Genomic DNA, 24,362 nt, shown 5'->3' with positions numbered 1-24,362 from the left:
TCATATTTCAGTCGTCCATTTTGAGGAAGTTCATTCAACCTTTGATCAGTTAAATCAATATGCAGATTGTTTTTGCATTTTATTTGGGTTAGAACCCATGCAGGATTCAAGGGCATCTTGATTTTTTAAAAAACACATTCTGACTGATTCAGTGTTGATAGAAATAGAGATGATAGAACTATAGTCACACAACATGTAAGCTATACATAGACAAATCCCTGCTTTACTAATTTTTGTGATAATTAATTTTGCATGGGTAAGAGAGTGATGAAATGATTTTTTATTTAGGGACAGAAACATTTTTCAAATACTATGTTGAAATCTACCATTCGAATTTGCAATCTTGTCATCATTTATTTAAAAAGCTTTCCAACTATTTTTTTTAAATATAGCTTTGAGTGTCTTGATTTCTTTTGGCATTTTGAAATATGTTTGGTAAGATGGGCAAGAAACAAATGTAATAAATAAATAAACAAACTAAGTGAAAAATTATGAGTAGCGTGAAATCTATGAGGGTATGGGTTAGGGCTGTTTCCCATGCTAAATAAACAAAGATCTCGAGAGAGATGTTAACAGGGATTAAAACTCTTTAAATCTTTTAAAACAAGTGCATGTTAGAGTATTATTATTATTATTATTATTATTATTATTATTATTATTATTATTATTATTTAGATTTGTGTGCCGCCGCTCTGGAGACTTGGGACGGCTCACAACAGTGATAAAAACAATACATAATGACAAATCTAATAATTAGAATCTAAAATAACAATAGTACATTTAAAAAGTGTAAAAAGCAAGGAACCCCAATATATAAAAAAACATACATACAGTCATACCATGCACAAAAACTACATAGGTAGGGGGATATGTCTCAGTTCCCCCACGCTTGATGACAGAGATGGGTTTTAAGGAGTTTACGAAAGGCAAGGAGGGTGGGGGCTGTTCTAATCTCTGGAAGGAGCTGATTCCAGAGGGTCGGAGCTGCCACAGAGGAGGCTCTTCCCCTGGGTCCTGCCAGACAACATTGTTTAGTCGACGGGACCAAGAGAAGACCAACTCTGTGGGACCTAACCTGCCGCTGGGATTTGTGCGGCAGAAGGCGATCTCGCAGATATCCTGGTCTGGTGAAGGGCTTTATAGGTAATGACCAACATTTTGAATTGTGACCAGAAACTGATCAGCAACCAATGCAGACTGCGGAGTGTTGGAGTAACATGGGCATATTTGGGAAAGCCCATGATTGCTCTCGCAGCTGCATTCTGCACGATCTGAAGTTTCCGAACACTCTTCAAAGGTAGCCCCATGTAGAGAGCTAAGAATGATTATATTTTTTGGTCAATGTCTACATTTCCCCAGAAAATTTTGTGCAGATGTTAGACAATTTGATGAACAATGAGAACAGTTAGCCAGTTATGGCTTTCTTTTTCTCCTTTTCCTTCTCTTTTTCTTCAAATGGTCACATTCTTCACAACTTCACATAAATATAAACACATACAAGTATATATTCCTGAAATGAAACTGAAAATGATTTTCAAAATGAGGCCAATCTTTTTCAAAATGATTAAGTGACCTTACAAGAACAAAACTCAAGAGATTGTGCTTGCGTTTACATAGTAGATACAAAATAGATTTATAAAGTTTGATATCAAAGACGACCAAGAATTTCTTCCAAGATGCAAAGGACTGAATATGAAATATGGTACAATTTGCGATTCATGCCATTTGTCAAAAAGAAGCTCACTGGTATCCTATATCACATAATCTCATCTCTGGAAAGAAGCTGAAAAATAAAATTGTGATATGGACATATGGGAATATTATATTTTCCATTTCAAGTTAATAAATGTAAAGATACATAACTAAAATATTTTATGGGCTAAATGCTTTGAAATATAGACATATCATTTGTTAAAATATAATTATTATATTTGCTTCCTTCCCATTTTTATTTTTTTCTACTAAATTATGTATTTTTTTAAATGTATGTGACATTGTGTGTGTGTTCTACTAAGTATTTTAAGCACACTGAGTTTAGTTAAGGGACTTAAAACACACCCATCAGAATTCTGTTATAGGATAAGAGAAATGTGGAACAGATTCTGAAAATTATTATAAGCCAAATAATCACAGTTGCAGAACACACAACTATAGAACTGTTTACAAGATAGAGACACAGGTTATCTAAGCAGGCCTAGAATAGAAAATAATATATTTACTCCCAAGAAAGATAATCAAATAGAAAGACAAGCAGACTGGCAACTGCAATAAAAGTTAAGTTAATCAGAAAAGTGAAAGAACCTGTTACCACGATTCCTAAGTAATAAATTATGACTCCAATCAATGATGTACCAACAACAAATATTTATCTGTCATTTTCTTTCCATTTTTTCTATTTCTCTCATATGTAGAACATAGTCACACTTAGTATTTTAAAATAAGTGTATGCTGTCTGGCATTGATCCAGAACACTATGAAAATTGGCTAATAGTAATCCTTTCCTTTCTTCTATAGCTTTCATAAGACTAGGTGGACAAATTTTCAGTCTTAGTGCCATAGCATGATCCATTTATTTAATTTAGAAGGCAAGAGCAAAATGGTTCAATTTTTTCTCCTTCAATATCCAAATCCAAATAAATGACTGAAAAGGTCACTTCTTAGAAGGAATCCAAAGACACAAATAGATGTATGCAGGTTCATGAATTGTCACTAAAAATATTTGTTTCTTTGCCAGCTCATGGAAAAGGTAGGATAAAAAAATATGAAAGGCTGTGGTTTTATATTTTAGGACATAAATTGATAATGGAAAATTGTTCAGTTGTTAAAGCGATTCTCTAATTCATATCAGAGAAAAGGATTATTTTCAGTCTGAGTCAACTGCCCAAGAGTATAAATGTCACTGATTTTAAAATATATGATATTATTATTTATTTGAATTACTATAGTATACTGCATTTTTCCAAAGTATCAATGAGGTTGTACAAAGGTTCAGGTGATGTTTCAATTCAAAATAGATTTGGACAGAATTGCATTTCTGAGTTGAATCTTTGAATTGATTTGAAGCTTTAAATAGAATTAGATACACTCAAATCCTTCCTGGGAAATTCAAACTTGATTTGGATTTTATATGGGTTTTCTGGCTTTGCAAAGTCTCAAATTTGCGAGCCTTTTCTTCTGTTTTTAAGGAATTTCTTTTAGTCCTCACAAAGTTTGTTTTTGAGTTGGGAAGAAGGAAACAGCAGGCGATTGCATGAAATTATTTCCTTTATTGTTCTTCCAAGAAAAAATGTTAACAAGCTGTTAAGTGGATGGATGCAAGAGTCCCTTCTAGTGCAAGGCTTACTTCAGCCGCATTCAAAACACAGTAAAAAGCAAACAAAGACAACCTGGAATGAGCAGAGACGTTTCAAGAGTCCTTTGAATCTTTGAAGCAAACAGCAAGTCCCAGAGGTTTCACCTCCCGCGTGTCTGAAAAAGCTGGGTTGAAAATCCAAAGGCACGGAACATAAACTTCAGAGCAGGAACCACAAAATAACACAGATAAACAGCCACAGTTTCCCTTGTGCCTTTGTTCCCTTTTATACCTTTAGCCCTCATTAAGGGAACCACACCCAGCCCTCAGTATAAGAACCACACCCAGCCCAGGTGCTACTCTGACGACTTGTAATACTCCTTCAATCGATCACTCCTTTGCATAGCTCTTCGGCTATGCAGGTCTATGTATTGATCTGCAGAAGAATCCAAGGACGAAAGACTGTCTGAGGGACTGCATGCCAAATCCCCTGGGCTGTCTGCTGAGTCCTGCGAACCAGTGGCCTCATCCTCCTGGCTGGCTGCCACATCTTCCTGGCTGTCAGCCAGGCTTTCGCACTCACTTTGTGCCGCGTCTCTCCCATCTGTGGGAGCAACAGCTGGCCCAGGCCCAAACACAACAATATCCATTCACCTAATACCCAGAGGTGGGGTCTGGATTTTTTTGCTTCTGGTTTGCTCATGGTTGCACTATTCACACCTGCAGAAACAAAAAAAATACTTATTTGAATGCGCAGAAGCAAAATTTAAGATGGCAGAGCCAACAGAGACACTGACAGAAGTGGCTATATGATGTCCTTGCCTAACTACTAACAGTAGTTGGTTTCCTCATGGTTTCAAAGCAATTCAAGATGCTAGTATGAAATAAATGATTAATATTTATAATCTACAATTATACACTTTATAATGTTTGACACTTTATATGTTCCAGAACATGTAAGTACAAAATAAATTCATGATAAATATGAATATAAGTATTTAGGATTATAATTAGTAAGTGTTAAAACTTGGTGTGTGTTTTAAATTGACAAATTAAAACATTACCTGTATACATAATCAATCACACTGCTAGACCTCAAACAAGAAAAAAAAATCTTGTTTGAACAGGCATGTACAAAGATGAAATGGTTGTGAATATTAGGTTAAACACGAATATGCAAAGAGGAAACTCTCTAGTGACTGAGTTACACTGAATTAATCATACAAAGAACTAGGTCAGATAATTGAAATATTTGTCACATGAGTATATAAAATATTTAAAAATCACCAGATGTATTCGCTGTAAAGTTAAACTGGAATATCAACATGATGGATAACCAGTCAAGAACTAAGGTCAACCTTCTAACTTCTAAATGCAGTTTGAAAACTACCTTTGCTGCAAGAATGGGGTTTTTGTTGTTGTTGTTGTTGTTTTGGGGGGGGGGGGTTTGCACAAGACAGAAATAGTTTGTCATTGCCTTTTGTAGATTTATTTCTTCTTAATCTCTTCTGCACAATTTCTGCCTCTTCCTTATATTCTTATCATGCTTAACCTCAATGGAGATTTCAAATGATCCTTGAAAACTATATGCAGTCTCCCAATACCAGTAATTGAAATTCAACTCTCACATTATTTTTAACAACCTACACTTTCTAGACAAAATGAAATAATTTTGTATTGTGCTATAATTTATCCCTCACTTCTACAAAATTTACAAAATTTTTACAAAGTTTCATAAGTGGTATAAGGTTTTTTTTAAGAAATATCTTGCTTTTGAGATATGAAATATAAAACTATTCCGGTTTATTGGATAGAAATTCAGTGTTTTGGTCCTTTGATAAAAAACTATCAAATTAATTGATGGATGAATATATCCAAACAAATAGGAAAGACTGATGAGCTCCTGGCTGTCACAAAAAAAATGATGGAGTTCTCCAGGAAACCACTAAAAATAAACTAGGATTACAGGAAGATATGCAGTAACAATTAAAGAAACAACCAGGAGCCAACTGCCAGTTAAAGGAAGTATTTTTGGTTTATCATGTTTTAAAGAGAAACAAATGGCCACATATGCATGGATAAAGATTCTTAAAATAGATAGAACCAAAGTAATAAGAATGAATATGCTTGTATTCACTTTAGAACATTCAAGCACTTCATATAGTCTGCCATAAATGTAATAGTTCCATCATTTTTTTAAAAAAAGCCTTTTCACTAAATATCTATGGAAATTATCAATCATCCAGGTCATGATTTTCCTAAAGGTAATTTTCCAAAAGGCAACTGGACTTTCTTGGGTTTTTTCCCCTTTCCTCATTCAATAAGCTTTTTTTATTTATGAATTCACAAATAAAGGTCAGAACGTGGGGGAGAAGTGAAATATTTTCAAGAAAAAAAACCTAAGAAAGTCCAATTGTCTTTTGAAAAAGCACTTTTGAGACTTAACATTATTTCTGAACTAACCAGAAGACTGTTTATGTTCTATCTATCATCAATGTTATTATTATTATTACTATTGTTGTTGTTGTTATAATAATATCATTATTATTATTATTGTTGTTGTTGTTATAATAATAATGATAGCATAATTATACTACAGTTTTTGAACATTTTTAAAAATATTGTCACCAAGAGGATCATTGGTTTATGGAATTCACTTCCAGAAGAGGTTGTGACAGCTGTCAGCCTTCAAAGCTTCAAGGCAGGATTAGACAGATCCATGGATGTCAAATGTATAGGTGGTTATTGAAACAGATGTCCATGTGCCACCTCTATGTTGCTTGAGGCAGGCAGTATTCCCTTGAGCACCACTTGTTGGGGGTCAAGGGAAAGGGAGGGCATTGCCTTCTCTTTCTGCTCAAGAACCCCATGGACAATTGGTGGGCCACTGTGTGACGCAGAATGCTGGACTCAATGGGCTTTGGCCTGATTCAGCATGGTTCTTCTTATGTTCTTATGTCTCCGTACTATATATTTTTTCAGTCATAGTTTTTAATTATTAGATCTGTACTGTACTGTTTTTGTTGTTGTGAGCTGCCCTGAGTCTTCGGAGAGGGGCGGCATACAAGTCTAATAAATTATTATTATTATTAATTATTATTATTATTTTTCTGATATCAACCTGGATAGAAAAGATAAATTTGATGGAGATAAAACAAATCTATTCTCAGAGCAACAGGGAAACTCGAAACCAAATCACAGAGAGGAAAATTGCTCAGATAGACAGCTTCTTGTTTTCATAAGCATATTGGAGGAAGGTGGAAGAAAAGCATATTTAGGCTTTCAATATTCTATTGCAATAATCAATCTTAATAAAAGTAGTTTTAGATTTCCCTGGACTCTGTTTCTTGCTCTGATCTGCCCTGTGGAGCTAACAGCTATGAATCTTATGCTTTTTTTTTGAAAAACACATCACCATTAATCTTTTCAGAGTGGTATAATAAAGTAAGTAAATAACTAAATCTTATTGCTTTTTTTCTAATTTCTATCAGTTTATAAGAATGTCTTGAAAATATACATCTTACCTTCACCTTACAATTGTCTAGATATCTCATGATATTTTGATTAACATGACACTTAAGTACCATATTTTTGGAGTATAAGACAAACTTGAGTATAAGACACTTTTTTGGGGGGAGGAAAATAGAAGAAAAATCTACCTACTAGGTATTTATCTGGCTAGTATCCTTAGTCTGGTCAGCTTCAGCACATTATTTTATCCCCTGGTTAGGACTGAAAAAATATTTGGAGGCAATAAAAAAACAAGCCTGCAAAGACTTAGGGTTGGGGGAAAAAAACTTATTTGGATGTGGATGCTGTCAAAGCCCCTATTGAAGACAATGTCCTCAAAAGGGGCTAAGTGCAACCCAGCCGTGTGGGGTCACTCATGAACGCGAATCCTAGAAAGAAAACCTGGACACATTGTCTCTCTGGGTGAAGTGACATGATGCAGAGCCATGTACCCCTTTTTATTTGGGAACATAAGGAAATGGGGGATAATTACATATACATGTCAAATGATACATCCAATAACATAACTTCATACGTATCTTTTGAGTTCTTCCTTTTCTCATAGATATCAAGAAACAATTTCCTAGAAAACTCTTCCCAAGAGCAGATGTTCCTCACACCTAATTTCTCTGAAGTCTTCTGCCTTATCTCACTAATCTTCCTTAATCACCCTGTCGTCCTGTTATATGCTTCAGGCAATGTAAATCCCCCCCCCCTTTGATCCTATAACGTCCTGTCTGGAGTGGTGAAAACTTTGTGAGATGTTTATTTGAGCCCTTTTTGTTTCCCTGTTGTAATTGCCAGGAATGCAGATTAGGCAAGTTAGTGCCCTTCCTGTCCTGGGTTATAGAATCAGGATAAGCAGAGTATTTTTATGCTAGAGGTCCAGATATATAAATCCTATTCTAACATTTATGCTATACTGCAACATTTGGAGACAGTAGAAATGAAAATATACTGCAAGCTGGGAAGATTGTTACCACCTCATTAGGGCTGAAAAAAACTTTTGTGGAGGGAGTAGCAATGAAAACAAGCCTACAAAGGGCTGGAAAAAATCCTTCTTTGGAGGGAATAGGAATGAAAAAAATCCTGCACACCGGGTAGATTGTTAGCACCATTAGGGCTGGGGAAAAAAATCTTTGAAAAAGCTACGTTCGTAATAAAATATGCACTCAAATTTTCAGCCTCTTTTAGGGTGGAAAAATGTGTCTTACACTCTGAAAAATATAGAATGTGATGCATGAAAGATAATTAAATGTTTCATACCTGAAAATCATCCTTCATTAGTGGTTTCTTGTAAAAGTGGAAGAAGATATCAATTGAGATGCCATAAAAGTTAATATCTGGTGAAATTCTGAACATCTATCATAGCTGTTGGGAATTCGATTCATCCTCATTTCAAGTATAGCAAATTTTTGCTCTGTTTCCCTGGAACAATCTGTCTGATTTTAGCAGCCCATCACTGTTTCCTAGCTCAGATACAAAGAGGCTGGGACATCTGTGTCAGTAATGATTTGTCCCAGTGAGGTTCTGCTTGAGACAAAGGAATGTGCATTCCTAATCTGAGAAACCGACGGTCATACGTGTGAATACAGACTAGAATCACAATGGTAATAAATCAATCATACTTTTTAAATTCAGTTCTTTTCCATATGTAGGTTTGAACCAATTTATGGTTGAGTCACATATGGGAGAAAGGGGTAAAACAGCTCTTTTTCTAAACAATTATTCCCCAAAGAGTTACCATTCTCATTCTTTTTGAATTTTCAAATGCCATGATTATTTATTCTGAGTTCCCTCATTTCATTCATAATCACCAATCTGTTTGTGTTATGTAGCAAAATATATATTTTTCCTGACTTGCATACATCCAGAATAAGGTAGTTGGAAGAGATTTAGAGGTCTTATTGTCCAACCAGGCAGGCACAAGCAGGAAATCCTATAACATTTCAAACAAATGGTCTAGAGCAGGGATAGGCAAAGTTTGCTCTTCTATTACATGTGGAGAGTGAAGGGCTACCCAAATTTTTACTACCACACTGTGGGTGTGGCTTGTGCAGGGTGCTCTGCATTTTCTTTCAACATCTTTCAGTGCAAATTGGGTGCTCTGGGGTGGAGCTCCATTTTTGCTACCCCACTGCCTTCCTCCAATCTGGGCAGTAGTCCACCCCTGCATGTGGACTTCAACTTCCAGAATTCCTGAGCTAGCATGATTGACTCAGAAAATCTGGGAGTTGAAGTCCACAAGTCATAGAAGAGCCAACTTTGCCTACCTCTGGTCTAGAGGATCTCCAACTTCTGGAAACCACTCATTCTCCTAATTAATTGTTCTGTCAAGAAATGACTCTTTAGTTGTAGGTTGGTTTCTCTCCTTAATCATTATTTTTATTTTTTCATCACACATGTATTAGAAAACAGATACAAGTATAAACATGATTATGAATACATGAAATAGAAACAAATAAAAGGGAACATTAGGACCTTGTCTTGCCTTCAGGTGCTTTGAAGAATAAGTTGATCCCCTCTTCTTTGTGGCAGGACTTTAGATATTGGAACATTGGTATCTCACCCCAAGTTCTTCTTTTAATTAAACTAGACATAAACAGTTCCTGCAACAGTTCTTCATATATTTTAGGCTCCTATCCCCCAATCATTTTTATTGCTTTTCTCTGTACTTTTTCCAGAGTCTCAATTTTTTTTCATATTATGGCAACAAAACTGAATGCACTATTCAAGTGTGAACTTATCAAACCATTAGAAAGTGGTACTAACACATCCCATCGTCTTAATTCTATCACTCAGGTTATGCAGCCTAGGACAGGTTTTTTTTTCTTTTTTTGGCAGATGCAGCACACTATTGGCTCATATGTAAGTGATTATCCATTAGGATTCCAAGATTCCTCTTGAAGTATTTATTTATTTATTTATTTATTCATTCATTCATTCATTCATTCATTCATTCATTTATATGTCGCCCCTCTCCGTAGACCAGATGCCACCTATTCTATACCTGTGCATTTTGTTTTTCTTGTCTTAAATGTAGAATCTTCTCACCATTGAATTAAATTTTGTTAGATAGGCACAGTGTTCAAGTCTATCAAGATCCATCTTTATTTTGAGCCTTGTCTTCTGGAGTGTTTTGTCTATTCCTGCCAAGTTGTTGTCATTTGTAGATTTGTTGAGTTCCCCTTTAATCCATTATTAAAGAAGATATTGAAGAGCACTGGACCTAAATCAGAACCTTGGAGTATCCCAATACATACTTCCCTTCATGTAGATGCAGTTCCATTAAGAACTACCAATGAGAATGGATGCCAGCCAGTTACAAATTCATCTGGTGGTGATGGTATCTATCTCACCTTTTTATTATCTTATCAACTAGTAGACTGTGATTTACTATATCAAATGCCTTATTGAATCCACGTAAATTATATTCACAATTTCTCTTATCCACTAGTTCAGGGGTTGGTAATCTTAAAACACTCAAAGAGCCACTTGGACCTATTTCCCACAGAAAACAAAACACTGGGATCTGCAAAGCCTGAGTGGGCATAGTCAACTCATTGTCACTCTCCCTCTATCCCATCTCTTTCTTCCTCTTATCTCTCTGTTTCTTCCTCTCTCTCTGTCTCCCCCATCTCTCTCCCATATCTATCTTTCTACCTCTCCCTCCCTACTTTTCTCCCCATCTCTTTCTCCCTCTCTACCTTCCTCTCTTTCTCTGTCCCTCCCTCCCTTCCTTTCTCTCTCTTTCATTCTCTTTCTCTCTCTCTTCTGCCTCCCTTCCCTTCTCTCTCCCACTCCCCACCGCCACCCAACTATACAGCGAATAACTCTAAGGAAATTCCTCCAAATAACTGTTAGAGCACAATGTTATGAGATTGCCTCTAGAGGAGCAGATGAAGATGAATTGAGTTGAATCTCTCTCTCTTCCCCTCCCTGTCCCCTCTCTATTTTTCTCTTTCTCTGCCTGGCTGCAGCAGGAAAGGGCAGGCAGTTACTTCCATTTGTGTTGGTGCTGGTCACATGCCCTGATCTCTTCCCCGAGAGGAAGAATTGTCAGGGGAGAATGGGGCAGGGAATGGGCTCCAGGAGGAGGATCCATTATTTTTGAAGATGGGAACCATACTATATAAGAAACAACTTCCTTTTATATAGTGCATGTCTACCTCCTCTTTTATTAGATACAGGGGTGGGCTACTGCCCAGATGGGGGAAATTCAGTGGGGTAGCAAAAACGGAGCTCCACTGTGGGCACCCAATTTGCACTGAAAGATGTTAAAAGAAAATGCAGTATGTCCTGCATAAGCCAAGCCCACACTGTGGTAATAAAAAATTTGGTAGCCCTTCACTGATTAGATACATTTCTTTAAAACAATGTAAATCCCACTAGCTGTATATTCTATTAATGGGTTTTATCCCATAAAGTTTCTGTAATGTCAACAATATTATAATTTATTATAATATCCTTAAAACCCACCTTTGCCGTCAGGCATGGGGGAACTGAACATCTCCCCCTGGGCACGTTTAATTTATGCATGGTATGTCTGTGTGTGTGTCTGTTAGCATATGGGGTTTTTAAATATTTAAATATTTTAAATTTGTCTGATTGCTTATGATTTGTTTTTACATGTTGTGAGCCGCCCCGAGTCTTCGGAGAGGGGCGGCATACAAATCTAAGTAATAAATAAATAAATAAATAAATTATTTGCTAGATAACATTGTTTTACAAAAAACCAAATCACACTTTGTATAATGTTAGAGTCCTGACCTTACACCACTGGTGAGGACAGAGTAAGTTAAAGTAAATTAAATGAACTTTATGATAAACAATGGATTGTGCTAGCCATGAAATGCTTTAATCTCAAGGTCATGTCATTTCTCTAAAAGTGTTGGTAAGAGGCCATTTTGTGGGCTTAATGAAGCCTAAATTGTCAAAAAAGTTATTGTTCAATCATTACGTGATATTTATATTCTAGAATAAGTTGATAATATTTACTGGAAGCAGTAAAGAGACTGAATTGTTATTTTGATTGATTAAAAACTGGTATTTTGATGAAACCACTAGCTGAAATGAAGGAGTTAAACCACTAGTCCTGAGGAGGAGTCAAAAGACATTCCAACTTAGATTCCTTCTGGGAGGGAAGTATTTGAAGTGGAGATACAGTGGTACCTCTATTTAAGAACTTAATTCATTCCGTGACCAGGTTCTTAAGTAGGAAAGAAATAAAAACTCAGAATTTGGGTGGGAGGAGGAGGAAGAGGAGGAGGACAGTCGCTGCTGAAGGAAGAAGGTGAGGTGAGGGGAATCCAAAAAATCGAAAACTTTAAAGCTTAAAAAAAAGAGGGACTCTAGGGCGGTGAGGAGAACGTCCCTCTCATACAAGTGGCACAAGGCTGCCTCCAGTACACTGCACCATAGAGAAAAATCCAGGTAGGCAAGAGGGCAAAACCTCCCACTCCTTTGACTGAAAGGCAGTGGCTGCTACTTCTGCTACCTGCTTCCTCTTCCTTCCCATGCTTTGTAGCTGGTGCCTTTCCTTCACTATGGTGACTCCTCAGTTTGGCTGAAGCCAAGTTGATCCAGCTAGGGCGAAGTGCCCCATTTTGTCTTTCCACGCCCAGACACTCCAGGAGGCAACCTCACACCAGGTGTATGGGAGGCAATAAAAGTCACCACAGTGGTTCATGCTCTCTCTAAGCGCCCAGAGAAAGAAAAATGCTCTGTTCACTCTGGTCTGCCCAGAGCGAAGGGAGCGTTTCTTTTCTCTGGGTGCTGCCGGAGGTCTATTCCCTTTCCAAGCGCCCAGAGAGAGGAAAATGCTTTGTTTGCTCTGGGCTGCCAAAACCTCCTTAAGCACCACTGAAATGCTCCTCTGGCAGCTCAGAAAAGCCCAAGATGGCCAGGATTAAATGGGGAATGGCAGGAAACTGGACGGGCTCAGGGTCTTAAGTAGAAAATGGTTCTTAAGAAGAGGAAAAATAATTTTGAACACATGGTTCTTATCTAGAAAAGTTCTTAAGTAGAGGCGTTCTTAGGTAGAGGTACCACTATACTAGGAATCCATTTGTCCTTTCCCAAGGGAAGGCAGATAGTGTGGTGTGATTCCTGTATAGTATTGTTCATCAATGAGTAAACCTCTTTGACCATTTTTTCGAAACTGTTCTGGTTCTTTGTTCCTAACAGGTATCCTGGGAGAGTTTTTTTAAAAAATTATTTATGCGTGAAAAGTTTTATAGAATCAAAACTTCATTCAAGGATTTTTCTATTACTGAATTTATTTTTTATTGATGCTTTGTGATTCCAGATAATAAAGGCTTATTTCTCTAAATAAAACTAAATATACCTTCTTAACCAGGGTCTATATTTTCCATTTCTAAGCGGAATAATATAAATGCATCTAATAAATTTCATAGGTTTGTCATGTTGTGGCCCTGTATGATTCATTTTGCAGATGGAGGTCACTACTGGCATGCTGTCATTAGTCTTGCTCGCCAAGTCCTAATCTTATAAACAGAGGAAAGAAATTTTGTTTAAAAGCAGTTTCTAGTAATCATCAGGTGATAAAGGTCTTTTTCCTTTAGATGCAAATGAAACCATGATAAAAATGAGAAAAGATTTTGACCATGAATAACAATTTCTCTTTTTTCAAACGCCAGAAATATGTATCTGTTTTCTTTAGTTCAGTGCATTCAGTTTTCTAGGATGCCTTGACATAGCCCTTCATTTGCAGCTTAATGTAGCACAGAGGAATGCAGATTTGTGGTTTATCATTTTTAATTAAAATATAACACGGGTTTCTTGAAATTGGGCTCATAAATTATTTAGCGGTGAACTTCAAATGTGGGACAATCCTACAAGCAGAGAAACTGAATTATAAGATAAAACGTATAAAGGGCTAAAAGCAGGAGTGGGTTGCTCTTACCTTTTATATACATTTATCAAATTTATAATGGATAAATTTGAAATCTGAATGCAGACTTAAATGTGCCAAATGTGCATGTCCATCCAGGCTGTTGGGGCCTGGATGGGTGTCAACAAACTCAAACTCAACCCAGACAAGACGGAGTGGCTGTGGGTCCTGCCACCCAAGGACAATTCCATCTGTCCGTCCATTACCCGGGGGGGGAGAATCATTGACCCCTTCAGAGAGGGTTCGCAACTTGGGCGTCCTCCTTGATCCACAGCTCACATTAGAGAAACACCTTTCAGCTGTGGCGAGGGAGGCGTTCGCCCAGGTTCGCCTGGTGCACCAGTTGCGACCCTATTTGGACCGGGAGTCACTACTCACAGTCACTCATGCCCTCATCACTTCAAGGCTTGACTACTGTAACGCTCTCTACATGGAGCTACCTTTGAAAAGTGTTCGGAAACTTCAGATCGTGCAGAATGCAGCTGCAAGAGCAATCATGGGCTTTCCCAAATATGCCCATGTTTCTCCAACACTCTGCAGTCTGCATTGGTTGCCGATCAGTTTCCGATCACAATTCAAAGTGTTGGTTATGACCTATAAAGCCCTTCATGGCACCGGGCCAGAATATCTCAGGGACTGCCTTCTGCCGCACGAATCCGAGTGACTAGTTAGGTCCCACAGAGTGGGTCTTCTCCGGGTCCCATCAGCCAAACAATGTCGCTTGGCGGGACCCAGAGGAAGAGCCTTCTCTGTGGCGGCCCCGACCCTCTGGAACCAACTCCCCCCAGAGATTAGAATTGCCCCCACCCTCCTTGCCTTTCGTAAACTGCTTAAAACCCACCTCTGCCGCCAGGCATGGAGGAACTAAGATACACTTTCCCCCTAGGCCTTCACAATTTTATGTATGGTATGTTTGTATGTATGATTGGTCTTTATATAATGGGTTTTTAACTGCTTTTTTAGTATTGGATTTTGTTGTACTGTTTTACTGCTGTTGTTAGCCACCGGGTGTGCGGAGAGGGGCGGCATACAAATCCAATAAATAATAATAATAATAATAATAATAATAATAATAATAATAATAATAATAATAATAATAATAATAATGTCTGTGCATGTGTGCATTCCTGCATGCTAACACCTTTCAGTTTGGTATCTAAAAGTTTCGCCATCACTGCTCTATAAGCACCTGTAAATGGACCATAAGAAAATCAATCTCTCCCCATCCCTCTCTCTCTCTCTGTAATCAGTTTATGAATTAAATGGCTGGGAAAGGAGGAAGGAACTATCTTTACTTACAATCTGAATGGAACCTTTTTATTTTTAAAGACATAAAGCTCAATTCAACTTGACTTCTTAATCGATTTAGATTTGATATTTTATTGACTTGAAAATATTAAAACTCTTGATAATGCAAGCTGTACAATATTCATGAGGTGAATCACCTTCTCCTTAGAGAAAGAATCTTTAAATACAATTTTTGGATCAAATAGCAAAAGTGTGCTTAATGTATTGATTTTTGAAAAGAAACAATGAATTCAGGGTCCAGATGGATTTGGGACTATAATAGATTTGAGTTAATTACAAAAAACATTCCTGCTAAAAATGACAATTGTTTGGGTATTCTTTAAAAGCAAAAAATATGAAAATGTAAAGTTTGATACAAATGGGCACTAGAGAATAATAAATTTGTCTCAAATGTAAAAAATAAATAAATCATGGACATTTTTTATTACTAATATTTGAAATCAATTGATATTATAATGGATAGTGTGTTAATAAAGCTACAGAAGAAGAAGAATATATAATGGATACATTTGAAATCTGAATGTAGATTTTAATGTATCAAGCAAGGAGAATGATGTGGAGAAAGATGGACTGGATTTACAAACCAAACAAATTAATGTCTCATTAACTAAAAAAAATGTACAATTATTAAATCAGAAAAGTGATCTGGATAACTTCCTTTTATTAGATGCATAAAAGATAAGAAGTGATGTTCTAAGTAATTTACTAAGAAGAAACATAAAACCTTTACTTACTGGATATAATATACAAAATAAATCTGCTAAATGTTTCAAAGATTTTTTGAAAAAAATATTGAACAATGAAACTTCAGGATTTCATTTATAGGGGTTAAAATTAATATTGATCAAAGTACAAAGGAATAATACAAGGTTGTCTTATTATACCAAGGCTAAAATATATAAATAGTTATGAAGACCCATATTGTTGGGGCAATATGCTGACTTTAAATTGCTTAGAGTTCTAAAGCTTATAAAGCATTGGGAAGCGGTATATCAGTCCAAGTGCTATTGCTACAGTACATAGGACATTACTTAATGGATATTTTCTGATAAGGAAGATAAAGTTTTTCAATTTAGTTTTTAGTTAAGGCATGAGTTATCAAATGGGCAATTGTTTTTGGATATGATTGTGCTCTGGAAAATGGGAAATATGTGGATTAAGGATTGAAATTTTCACTAGATTATAATTTGAAATAATTTATGCATTGTTAGTATTTAATTCCTGAGAAATTGTCAAATTATGTAAGGAAATATCAAATAAGTGTTGGAAATGTAATCAACATGGAGGTGCTTTTTATCATGGTTTGTGGACTTGTAAGAAGGCCAAGAGTTTTGAGGATCAAATATGTGGCTTGATATAGAAAATATATTTATATATTTGTATCTGTACTAAAAAAAGTCAGAAGATATTCTTTTTAACATTTATTTTCTTTTTCTTTCTTTCTTTTTCTTGTTACTTTTTAAATTTTTTCTTCATTTCCCCCATCTTCTTTTTAGCCTTTTTTTGTTGTTAATTACATTTAGTCTTTTCTTTAAAAGTACTTAACAAAGTTGTGTTTCCTTTTTTAAAAATGATAGCCTATGCACCAGATCAATAATTACATTATATCTTTCCCAAACATTGAAAAATAATGATCAGGAAACATAAAGAGCTACCAGATTATATGTTTCTTGGCGTATAACATTCTCCCCTATACTTTACACACACATTTCAGATAATATCTTTCTATAGATGTACTTATAAATCTACATAACTTCAACATTTACAGAATGTCATTCAATCTAATGCAAATCCAGCTGGGCAATAATTCTTCAAATAATGGCAGTCGAATTTCATTAACTTCACTATATTAAATAGGCTTAGGTATAGGCATTTTGTTGAATTTTGTAGGAATTAATGTAACAGCTATTTTATTACACTATACACAGGGTGGAATTGCTTGCTTCTTTGTTTATGTATGTCTTCATTTTTTATAATAAAAATCTGCAAATGTACTTTATCCTAATGGTTCAGTTCAGCATTACTTAGATTCATTCAATTTTATAGCTACTTTGCTTTGTTAATAGACCTAGTTACTCATTTAATTTTTGTAGTCTCTGAGAAAAGTCATTATAAAAGATGTTATAATTCCATATTTTAATATTATTCATGGAACCAAAACTATTTTTTTAAATCTAACATTTAAAATTTAACAAATCTAAAAAGAACAAAAGTACCCCTAACAGGTGTTCATTATACATTTTATATTGCTGAATCTGAATATTGAACACAATATATTATTTTTCATATTTAATTAGATCCTTTTCTATTAAATTATAACCCTTTTTTCAGCTTTGAATACTACTTGGTGTTTTTTTTACACCTTGTGCATTATATTTGATAGTCCTACAGCTTATATATGGTAGACATACCCACTACATTTTATTATATCCCCCTTAAATGTTATATTTCCTATTATTTTTTGAGAGATATCCCAAACTTCTTGTTGTGAGTGCTCTTCATCCACTTCTGGTAATGATAGATTCTGAGGAGGATGAGCTAGACCCATCTTGGTACTCTGGGCCAGTGGGGTTGCCAGCTGATGCAGAGAGTGAGAGTGAGGGAGAAATAGACCTGGATGAACCCAAAGGATCACCGAGGTGGCAGATATGCCAATGACAATAGAGTCTGACTTATGATGAGTAAAGGGTTAGGCCTAAACCTGTTGTCTGACAAAGGAGAAAGTATGTGTCCTGTAGTCTCTGACTGAATCAAAGAGGGGTAATAATGGAGGGTCTACTCCTTTTATAGTCATGATTCAGTCCTAATTTGCCTATTAGGGAAGGTTTACCTATTTGCCGATGAGTCTAAAGTGTGCAATAGGGTTGATATTCCTGGAGGCGTCTGTAATATGGTAAATGATTTAGCTTTACTAGATAAATGGTCAAAGCAATGGAAACTGCAGTTTAATGTTTCCAAATGTAAAATAATGCACTTGGGGAAAAGGAATCCTCAATCTGAGTATTGTATTGGCAGTTCTGTGTTAGCAAAAACTTCAGAAGAAAAGGATTTAGGGTTAGTGATTTCTGACAGTCTCAAAATGGGTGAACAGTGCAGTCAGGCGGTCGGAAAAGCAAGTAGTATGCTTGGCTGCATAGCTAGAGGTATAACTAGCAGGAAGAGGGAGATTATGATCCCGCTATATAGAGTGCTGGTGAGATCACATTTGGAATACTGTGTTCAGTTCTGGAGAACTCACCTACAAAAAGATATTGACAAAATTGAACGGGTCCAAAGACGGGCTACAAGAATGGTGGAAGGTCTTAAGCATAAAATGTATCAGGAAAGACTTAATGAACTCAATCTGTATAGTCTGGGGGACAGAAGGAAAAGGGGGAACATGATCGAAACATTTAAATATGTTAAAGGGTTAAATAAGGTCCAGGAGGGAAGTGTTTTTAATAGGAAAGTGAACACAAGAACACAATCTGAAGTTAGTTGGGGGAAAGATCAAAAGCAACATGAGAAAATATTATTTTACTGAAAAAGTAGTAGATCCTTGGAACAAACTTCCAGCAGACGTGGTAGATAAATCCACAGTAACTGAATGTAAACATGCCTGGGATAAACATATATCCATCCTAAGATAAAATACAGAAAATAGTATAAGGCAGACTAGATGGATCATGAGGTCTTTTTCTGCTGTAAGTCTTCTATGTTTCTATGTTTCTAATCACTTGGAGCCTAGCTTTCCCCCTTCTTGGAGAAATATATTCCTCTTAAAATGATGTAGCATATGCAACTCCACTGTTAGTTGGTATGGCCTTTTAAAGCACCAAGAACAAATAACTATTGTTGCAGTCATAATATTGATAGAAGGGGGAGAATATCAAAAGGATATAGAAAGCAAAAAAAATCAGGAATTAATATTACTTCCAGCTAAAAGAAAGAGCAGATATTAATGGAAAAGTTGCTGGGGAAAGAGTTCCTTCAATACATTCTAATTTAGCACTTCCAAAGTCTTATAACACTTCTCTATGTCTCTCCTTATTTAACCAATTTATATGTGTGAAAGTTGAACTGCTTTGTTACAAATTACTTGAAAAGTAATGAAAACAAATTTTGGATATTGAAAAGTATGATTAAGCTTGCATAGTCATATAAAATAGCTTTGCGATAAAATTACTAATATTTTACATTTATCAAACTATGTACAGGTAGTTTTAAACTTACAACCACAATTGGGACTGAAACGTCTATTAATAAGCAAGATATTCAGGTAATCATATGGTCATTAAGTCAACCAGGCTTTTCCTACTGACTTTACTTCAGGAGATAGTTGGCAAGATCACAAATGGCAATCATGTGACCCTGGCATACTATAACCTTCATAAATACATGCCGGTTGCCAAAGTACTTAAATGCAACGTTGCAACAATCTAAGTGTGAAAACCAGTCACTTTTTTCAATGCTGTTATAATTTCTAATTGGCACTAAAAAGGACCATTAGACTATCTGACTAATGGACTACCTGTAGTTCAGGTCTACAGGTAGTCTTGGAGGGACTACAGGATTACCTGTAGTTCAAAAAGATCTCATATTGAAGCCTGGGCAACTGTTTAGCTATATTCTAACTTTAGCATCAACTAAACAGCGATTTACAACTTCAATGTATTTTTTTTTAAAAAAATATTTTTTATTGAATTTTCAAAAGGACAAACAAAGACATACAACACAAAACATTTAAGGAGCTACCATTGCTCCGCTTGTCATAGAAGTCTAACTAATACAAAAATGTAAAAAATCCTAACTGTAATCAGATCAAAGCAGAAATGCCACACATGTAAGTTACATTCTTATTAAATTTAACTCTATATTTTAACGTTAAACTTATTAATTAGATTTCTTTATATTTTAAAATATTCTATGCTTATACAAAAGGAAAAGAAAAAAAGTTATTAGTAGTACTATTTACTATTTCATTCTATATTATAGTTAATTATTAATACCATTTTTAGAATTCCACCAATCATATACTTTATCCCATATTTTGTAATATTCTGTTTCAGTTTGATTATTTAAACGTTTAGTCATCATATCTAGTTCTGCACATTCTATAATTTTTTTAAATACTTCAGTATCTTTTGGTATTGTTTTTTCTTTCCATTTCTGTGCAAATACTATTCGAGCCGCAACCAATATATGTATTATTAAATAATTGACTTCAGTGTCCAACATTTCAAACCTATTTTCATATGAAGGCCATTTGGCTAAAGACTTTTACAGTTATAATTTCCTTGAAAGTTTAACACAATGTGAACAGTAATTTCACTGTGATAGTGATTTTTAATTAAAAAATATTTTAATTATATTATATTAAAGGATTTTAATTCAAATGATTAGCTATATTTGTTTTAAGTCTGGACTGAAAATAATTAAAATTATTTTGTCAGTGATCTTCCGGCATATATGCATTCAGTTCTACGTCACATTCTTCTGTTGTACAAACAAACAAACAGACAAACAAACAAACAAACACACACACACACACACAAACATGTATATTTTGATGTATTCCTCCAAACTATGGAGGTTTTATATTGTAACTGTATATTCCACTCTTAATCACTGTTTTAACACTTATTTTTAACTTATAAGCACGTATATAAACCTAAATACATATTATATTTAAAAATCTCAGGGACCGTCTTCTGACACACGAATCCCAGCGACCAGTTAGGTCCCAAAGAGTGGGTCTTCTCTGGGTCCCGTCAACTAAACAATGCCGCTTGGCGGGACCCAGGGGAAGAGCCTTCTCTGTGGAGGCCCCAGCCCTCTGGAACCAACTCCCCCCAGAGATTAGAATTGCCCCCACCCTCCTTGCCTTTCGCAAGCTACTTAAAACCCACCTCTGCCGCCAGGCATGGGGAAATTAAGATTCCTTCTCCCCCTAGGCCTTTACAATTGTATGTATGGTATGTTTGTATGTATGTTTGGTTTTTTATATTAAGGGTTTTTTAATTCGCTTTTAGTATTGGATTATTACTGTATATTGTTTATGATTGCTGTTCGCCGCCCCGAGTTTTCGGTGAGGGGCGGCATATAAATCCAATAAAACTAAACTAAACTAATTTATATTAATAAAAATAAATAATAAAGTTAATATTATTTTAAAATATTATTAATAATAAATAATAAAAAATAAAATATATCTAATAATGAGCATGCAGTCTATATGATCAGTCTTCCTTCTGAAGTCATAGTTGGAGCAGTAAAGATAACATCTGAGTTCAGAATACACTTAACACTAAATCGCATCTCTCAGGAAATTTCACCAGATAGTCTGTAGCTAACTGCAGAAATTCAGCTTATTGTGGAATAGAGCAATCAGACCTTGAATGTGTATGTTTCAGATACCAGTTATAGATTGTAGGCTTTTCTGTTGTGCTCCCCAAATTAACAGAATTTTGTAGTTATTCTTTTCCACAGCCTTTAAAATTTATATTGTTCCAACCTGCCAGCTTCAGTCCTTACAGAAAATAGGTTAATGGATACATGCAGCCCTCCATTTGCAAACTGCTTATACTTTCCAAAGCAAATCCCTTTGTAAATTGAGAAATTTTCTGGTAAAAGGCTTAGAAATGTAAGAACAGAAAACTCTGAATAGCACCCTGATTGCATTGAGAACAAACTAAGAAGATAAAGAACACTTTGGGGGAGGAAGGAAAAGAAAAGGTGCTAAGATTGAAAATAAAACCTTTTTCTGGACTTAATTTTAGATCTTCATTTTAATAACTCTGAAAACATTTTTCAAAAGCAGACACCAATCCATGGAAGGACTACAGAAGGAGATAAAACTAATAAACAGTCAAATACAATGCTGCACTGTACAGAATTTGAATTATTTGTATTAATGAATGCCTTTTCTCATGTAAGGAAACACAATGCAATATAACTGACAAAGATTCATACAGAGAGAGATTCACTAATATCAGTAGAATGAATATACCAAGCATATTTAGGAATAGGTTTACATCTATTTCCCCTCAAGTAATTCCATTGTAGCATTAAGCTTCAACTAAACCAGCTAAAAATGGATGTTTTCAACATAATATTAGAAAATACTAGAAAATGGGAACATTTCACAGCTCCATCCTATCCAGTGATGGGCCACCAAAATTTTTACTACCACATTGTGGGCATGGCTTATTTTGTGGGTGTGGCTTGATGGTCACGTGACTGGGCGGGAGTGGCTTGTCAGTCACGTGACTGGGTGGGAGTGGCTTGACAAGCATGTGACTGGGGGTGGCTTAACCCTGCTGCTCTGTTCAAAACCACTTTACACTTGTAGTGTTTGCAAGTCTGTGTGACTCACACCGAAAATTCTTTATTTTAAGTGCTTATATTTGGTCAATTTGAAACCTTATTTCCCATGGAAACTAGGTTGAACATTTCTGCACACAATGAAATGAAAATTGAAATAAAAAAATAATGCTTATTGGTTTATTTTTCTCATAAAAGCCCCCCCTTTTTGCGATTTTTTTTCAATTTATTGGGGGGAAAGATTGTGGGGGAAACTGCTTGCCCCCAATCTTTTCAGCCACATGGCCACCAATGGCGGGAAAATAAAAAGAAATTCACGGGGGCACCACATGGGAGGGGGAATTGAGGAAGAGCAGCTTCCCTCCCATCTTCTAGCCACATGGCCGGCGACCAGATAAGAAAATAAAAAATAAAGCACTCCTCCGCCTGGCCACCCGGCCATCTCCAATAAAATAACATACTTACCTGAACGGCGATTCTCCTTCTCTAACGAATGAAAATTTAAAAAAGGGGGGTTTTGTAAATGGCTAAGGGCAGCCAACACAATCAGCCAAATGAAGTTCCCGGCTGCATACCACTCCCTCACACAGGACAGGAGTCTGTGCGTGCCAAGGTGAGGTGGGTGGGCATGATTGGAAGCTGCTGGCTTGTCAATCAATCTTGTGCACATGTGCAGATGATTTTTTTGAAAAAAAAGTTAAAAAAATGTTTTTAAATGCCAGTAACCAGAGAATCCTGGAAGTAACTAACACAGATTATCTGGAGCTGCGCACACAGCTTCAATTTCAGTACCGGAACAGGGTTCCACCCCATTCCGTCTGGAGCCCACCCCTGATCCTATCCCTGTAACCAGCAAATATATAGACTGTCAGTCCTAAAGGATGGATCCATACTCCTGATTGGCCATTTTTCTACCACCACCCATCATAGCTAAGATTGTGTTTATCAATATTCCTAATTGCCTTAATTCCTATTAAGACACCACTTAATTCCAGCCTGTATAATGACCAACAAGAAGAATAGGATGAAGGTAGGAAACATACAGCCTCATAAAGAGTCCTGAATAGGATGAATATCTATTATGTGGAAAGCCAAGAGAGTACATTTAGTTTTATATGCTCTCAGTAAGATTGTGTTTGGTAACTAAAATAATGTGTTTATATAAGGAGCTAATCACAAAATAATCAGAATGTAGATAACCTAAGACTCCAGGGATTCATGTGGAAACTGAAAGCTTTGGGGATTGATCTCAGCAATTTCCGAATTGTTTAACACATTAAGTAAATAAAATTAAATATCATTTTGTCTTGATACTACTTCTTAACTTTTGGGAGTGTAGTTCCTGTTGTTTCAATGTAGTTTTAATTAAGTATGTAGCCAGTGACTGTAGCTGCTAAATTAAAGGATTTATAACAAAAAATATTTTATATTTTTAGGCATTGCAATTAATATGTTATAGCTTCCAAAGGTTGATAACTAATATTTTATGCCACTTACAAAGTGTCTGTCTATACACTAACATTTAGTTGACCCAACTTCACCAGTAAAATAATATTCCTGAATGTAGGATCCTAGTGGTAACAATAAATCAAATATTTATTATGATTGTTGTAGACTTATGGGAGAAGGGGCAGAAGTTTAATGTAGGACTTTCTTCACCATGATATAGAACTTTATTTCCACAAAGTAAGAATTGCTGTGTTTGAAATCATAACATCTTTTCTGGCTAGAGGCAAGGAGTGTTTGCAAAAAATGATTTAATCCTTTATCCTTGCAACCAGACAATTGTGCCTTTCAGTTAGGTCTCCATTTTTCTGGCATATTTTCTGAAGTTACAATATGCACAGCTCTACATCCCAAGAACAAGTGCTTCCAGGAGGAAAATTCCCAGAACCGCTGTGCTACAACTCGGTTTCCAGTATACAACTTCCAAGAGCTATTTCTTTGCCTTCTAGCTAGAAGCTTCATTGCTCCTTTCATCATTGTAATGATTTAACTCTCTTAGTGTCCCATAAAGTTATATGGAACTGTGCCTGG

Source organism: Erythrolamprus reginae, chromosome 7 (genome assembly GCF_031021105.1).
Source record: "Erythrolamprus reginae isolate rEryReg1 chromosome 7, rEryReg1.hap1, whole genome shotgun sequence".
In the NCBI taxonomy this organism is placed as follows: Eukaryota; Metazoa; Chordata; class Lepidosauria; order Squamata; family Dipsadidae; genus Erythrolamprus; species Erythrolamprus reginae.
Note: the sequence above shows the minus strand (reverse complement) of the source record.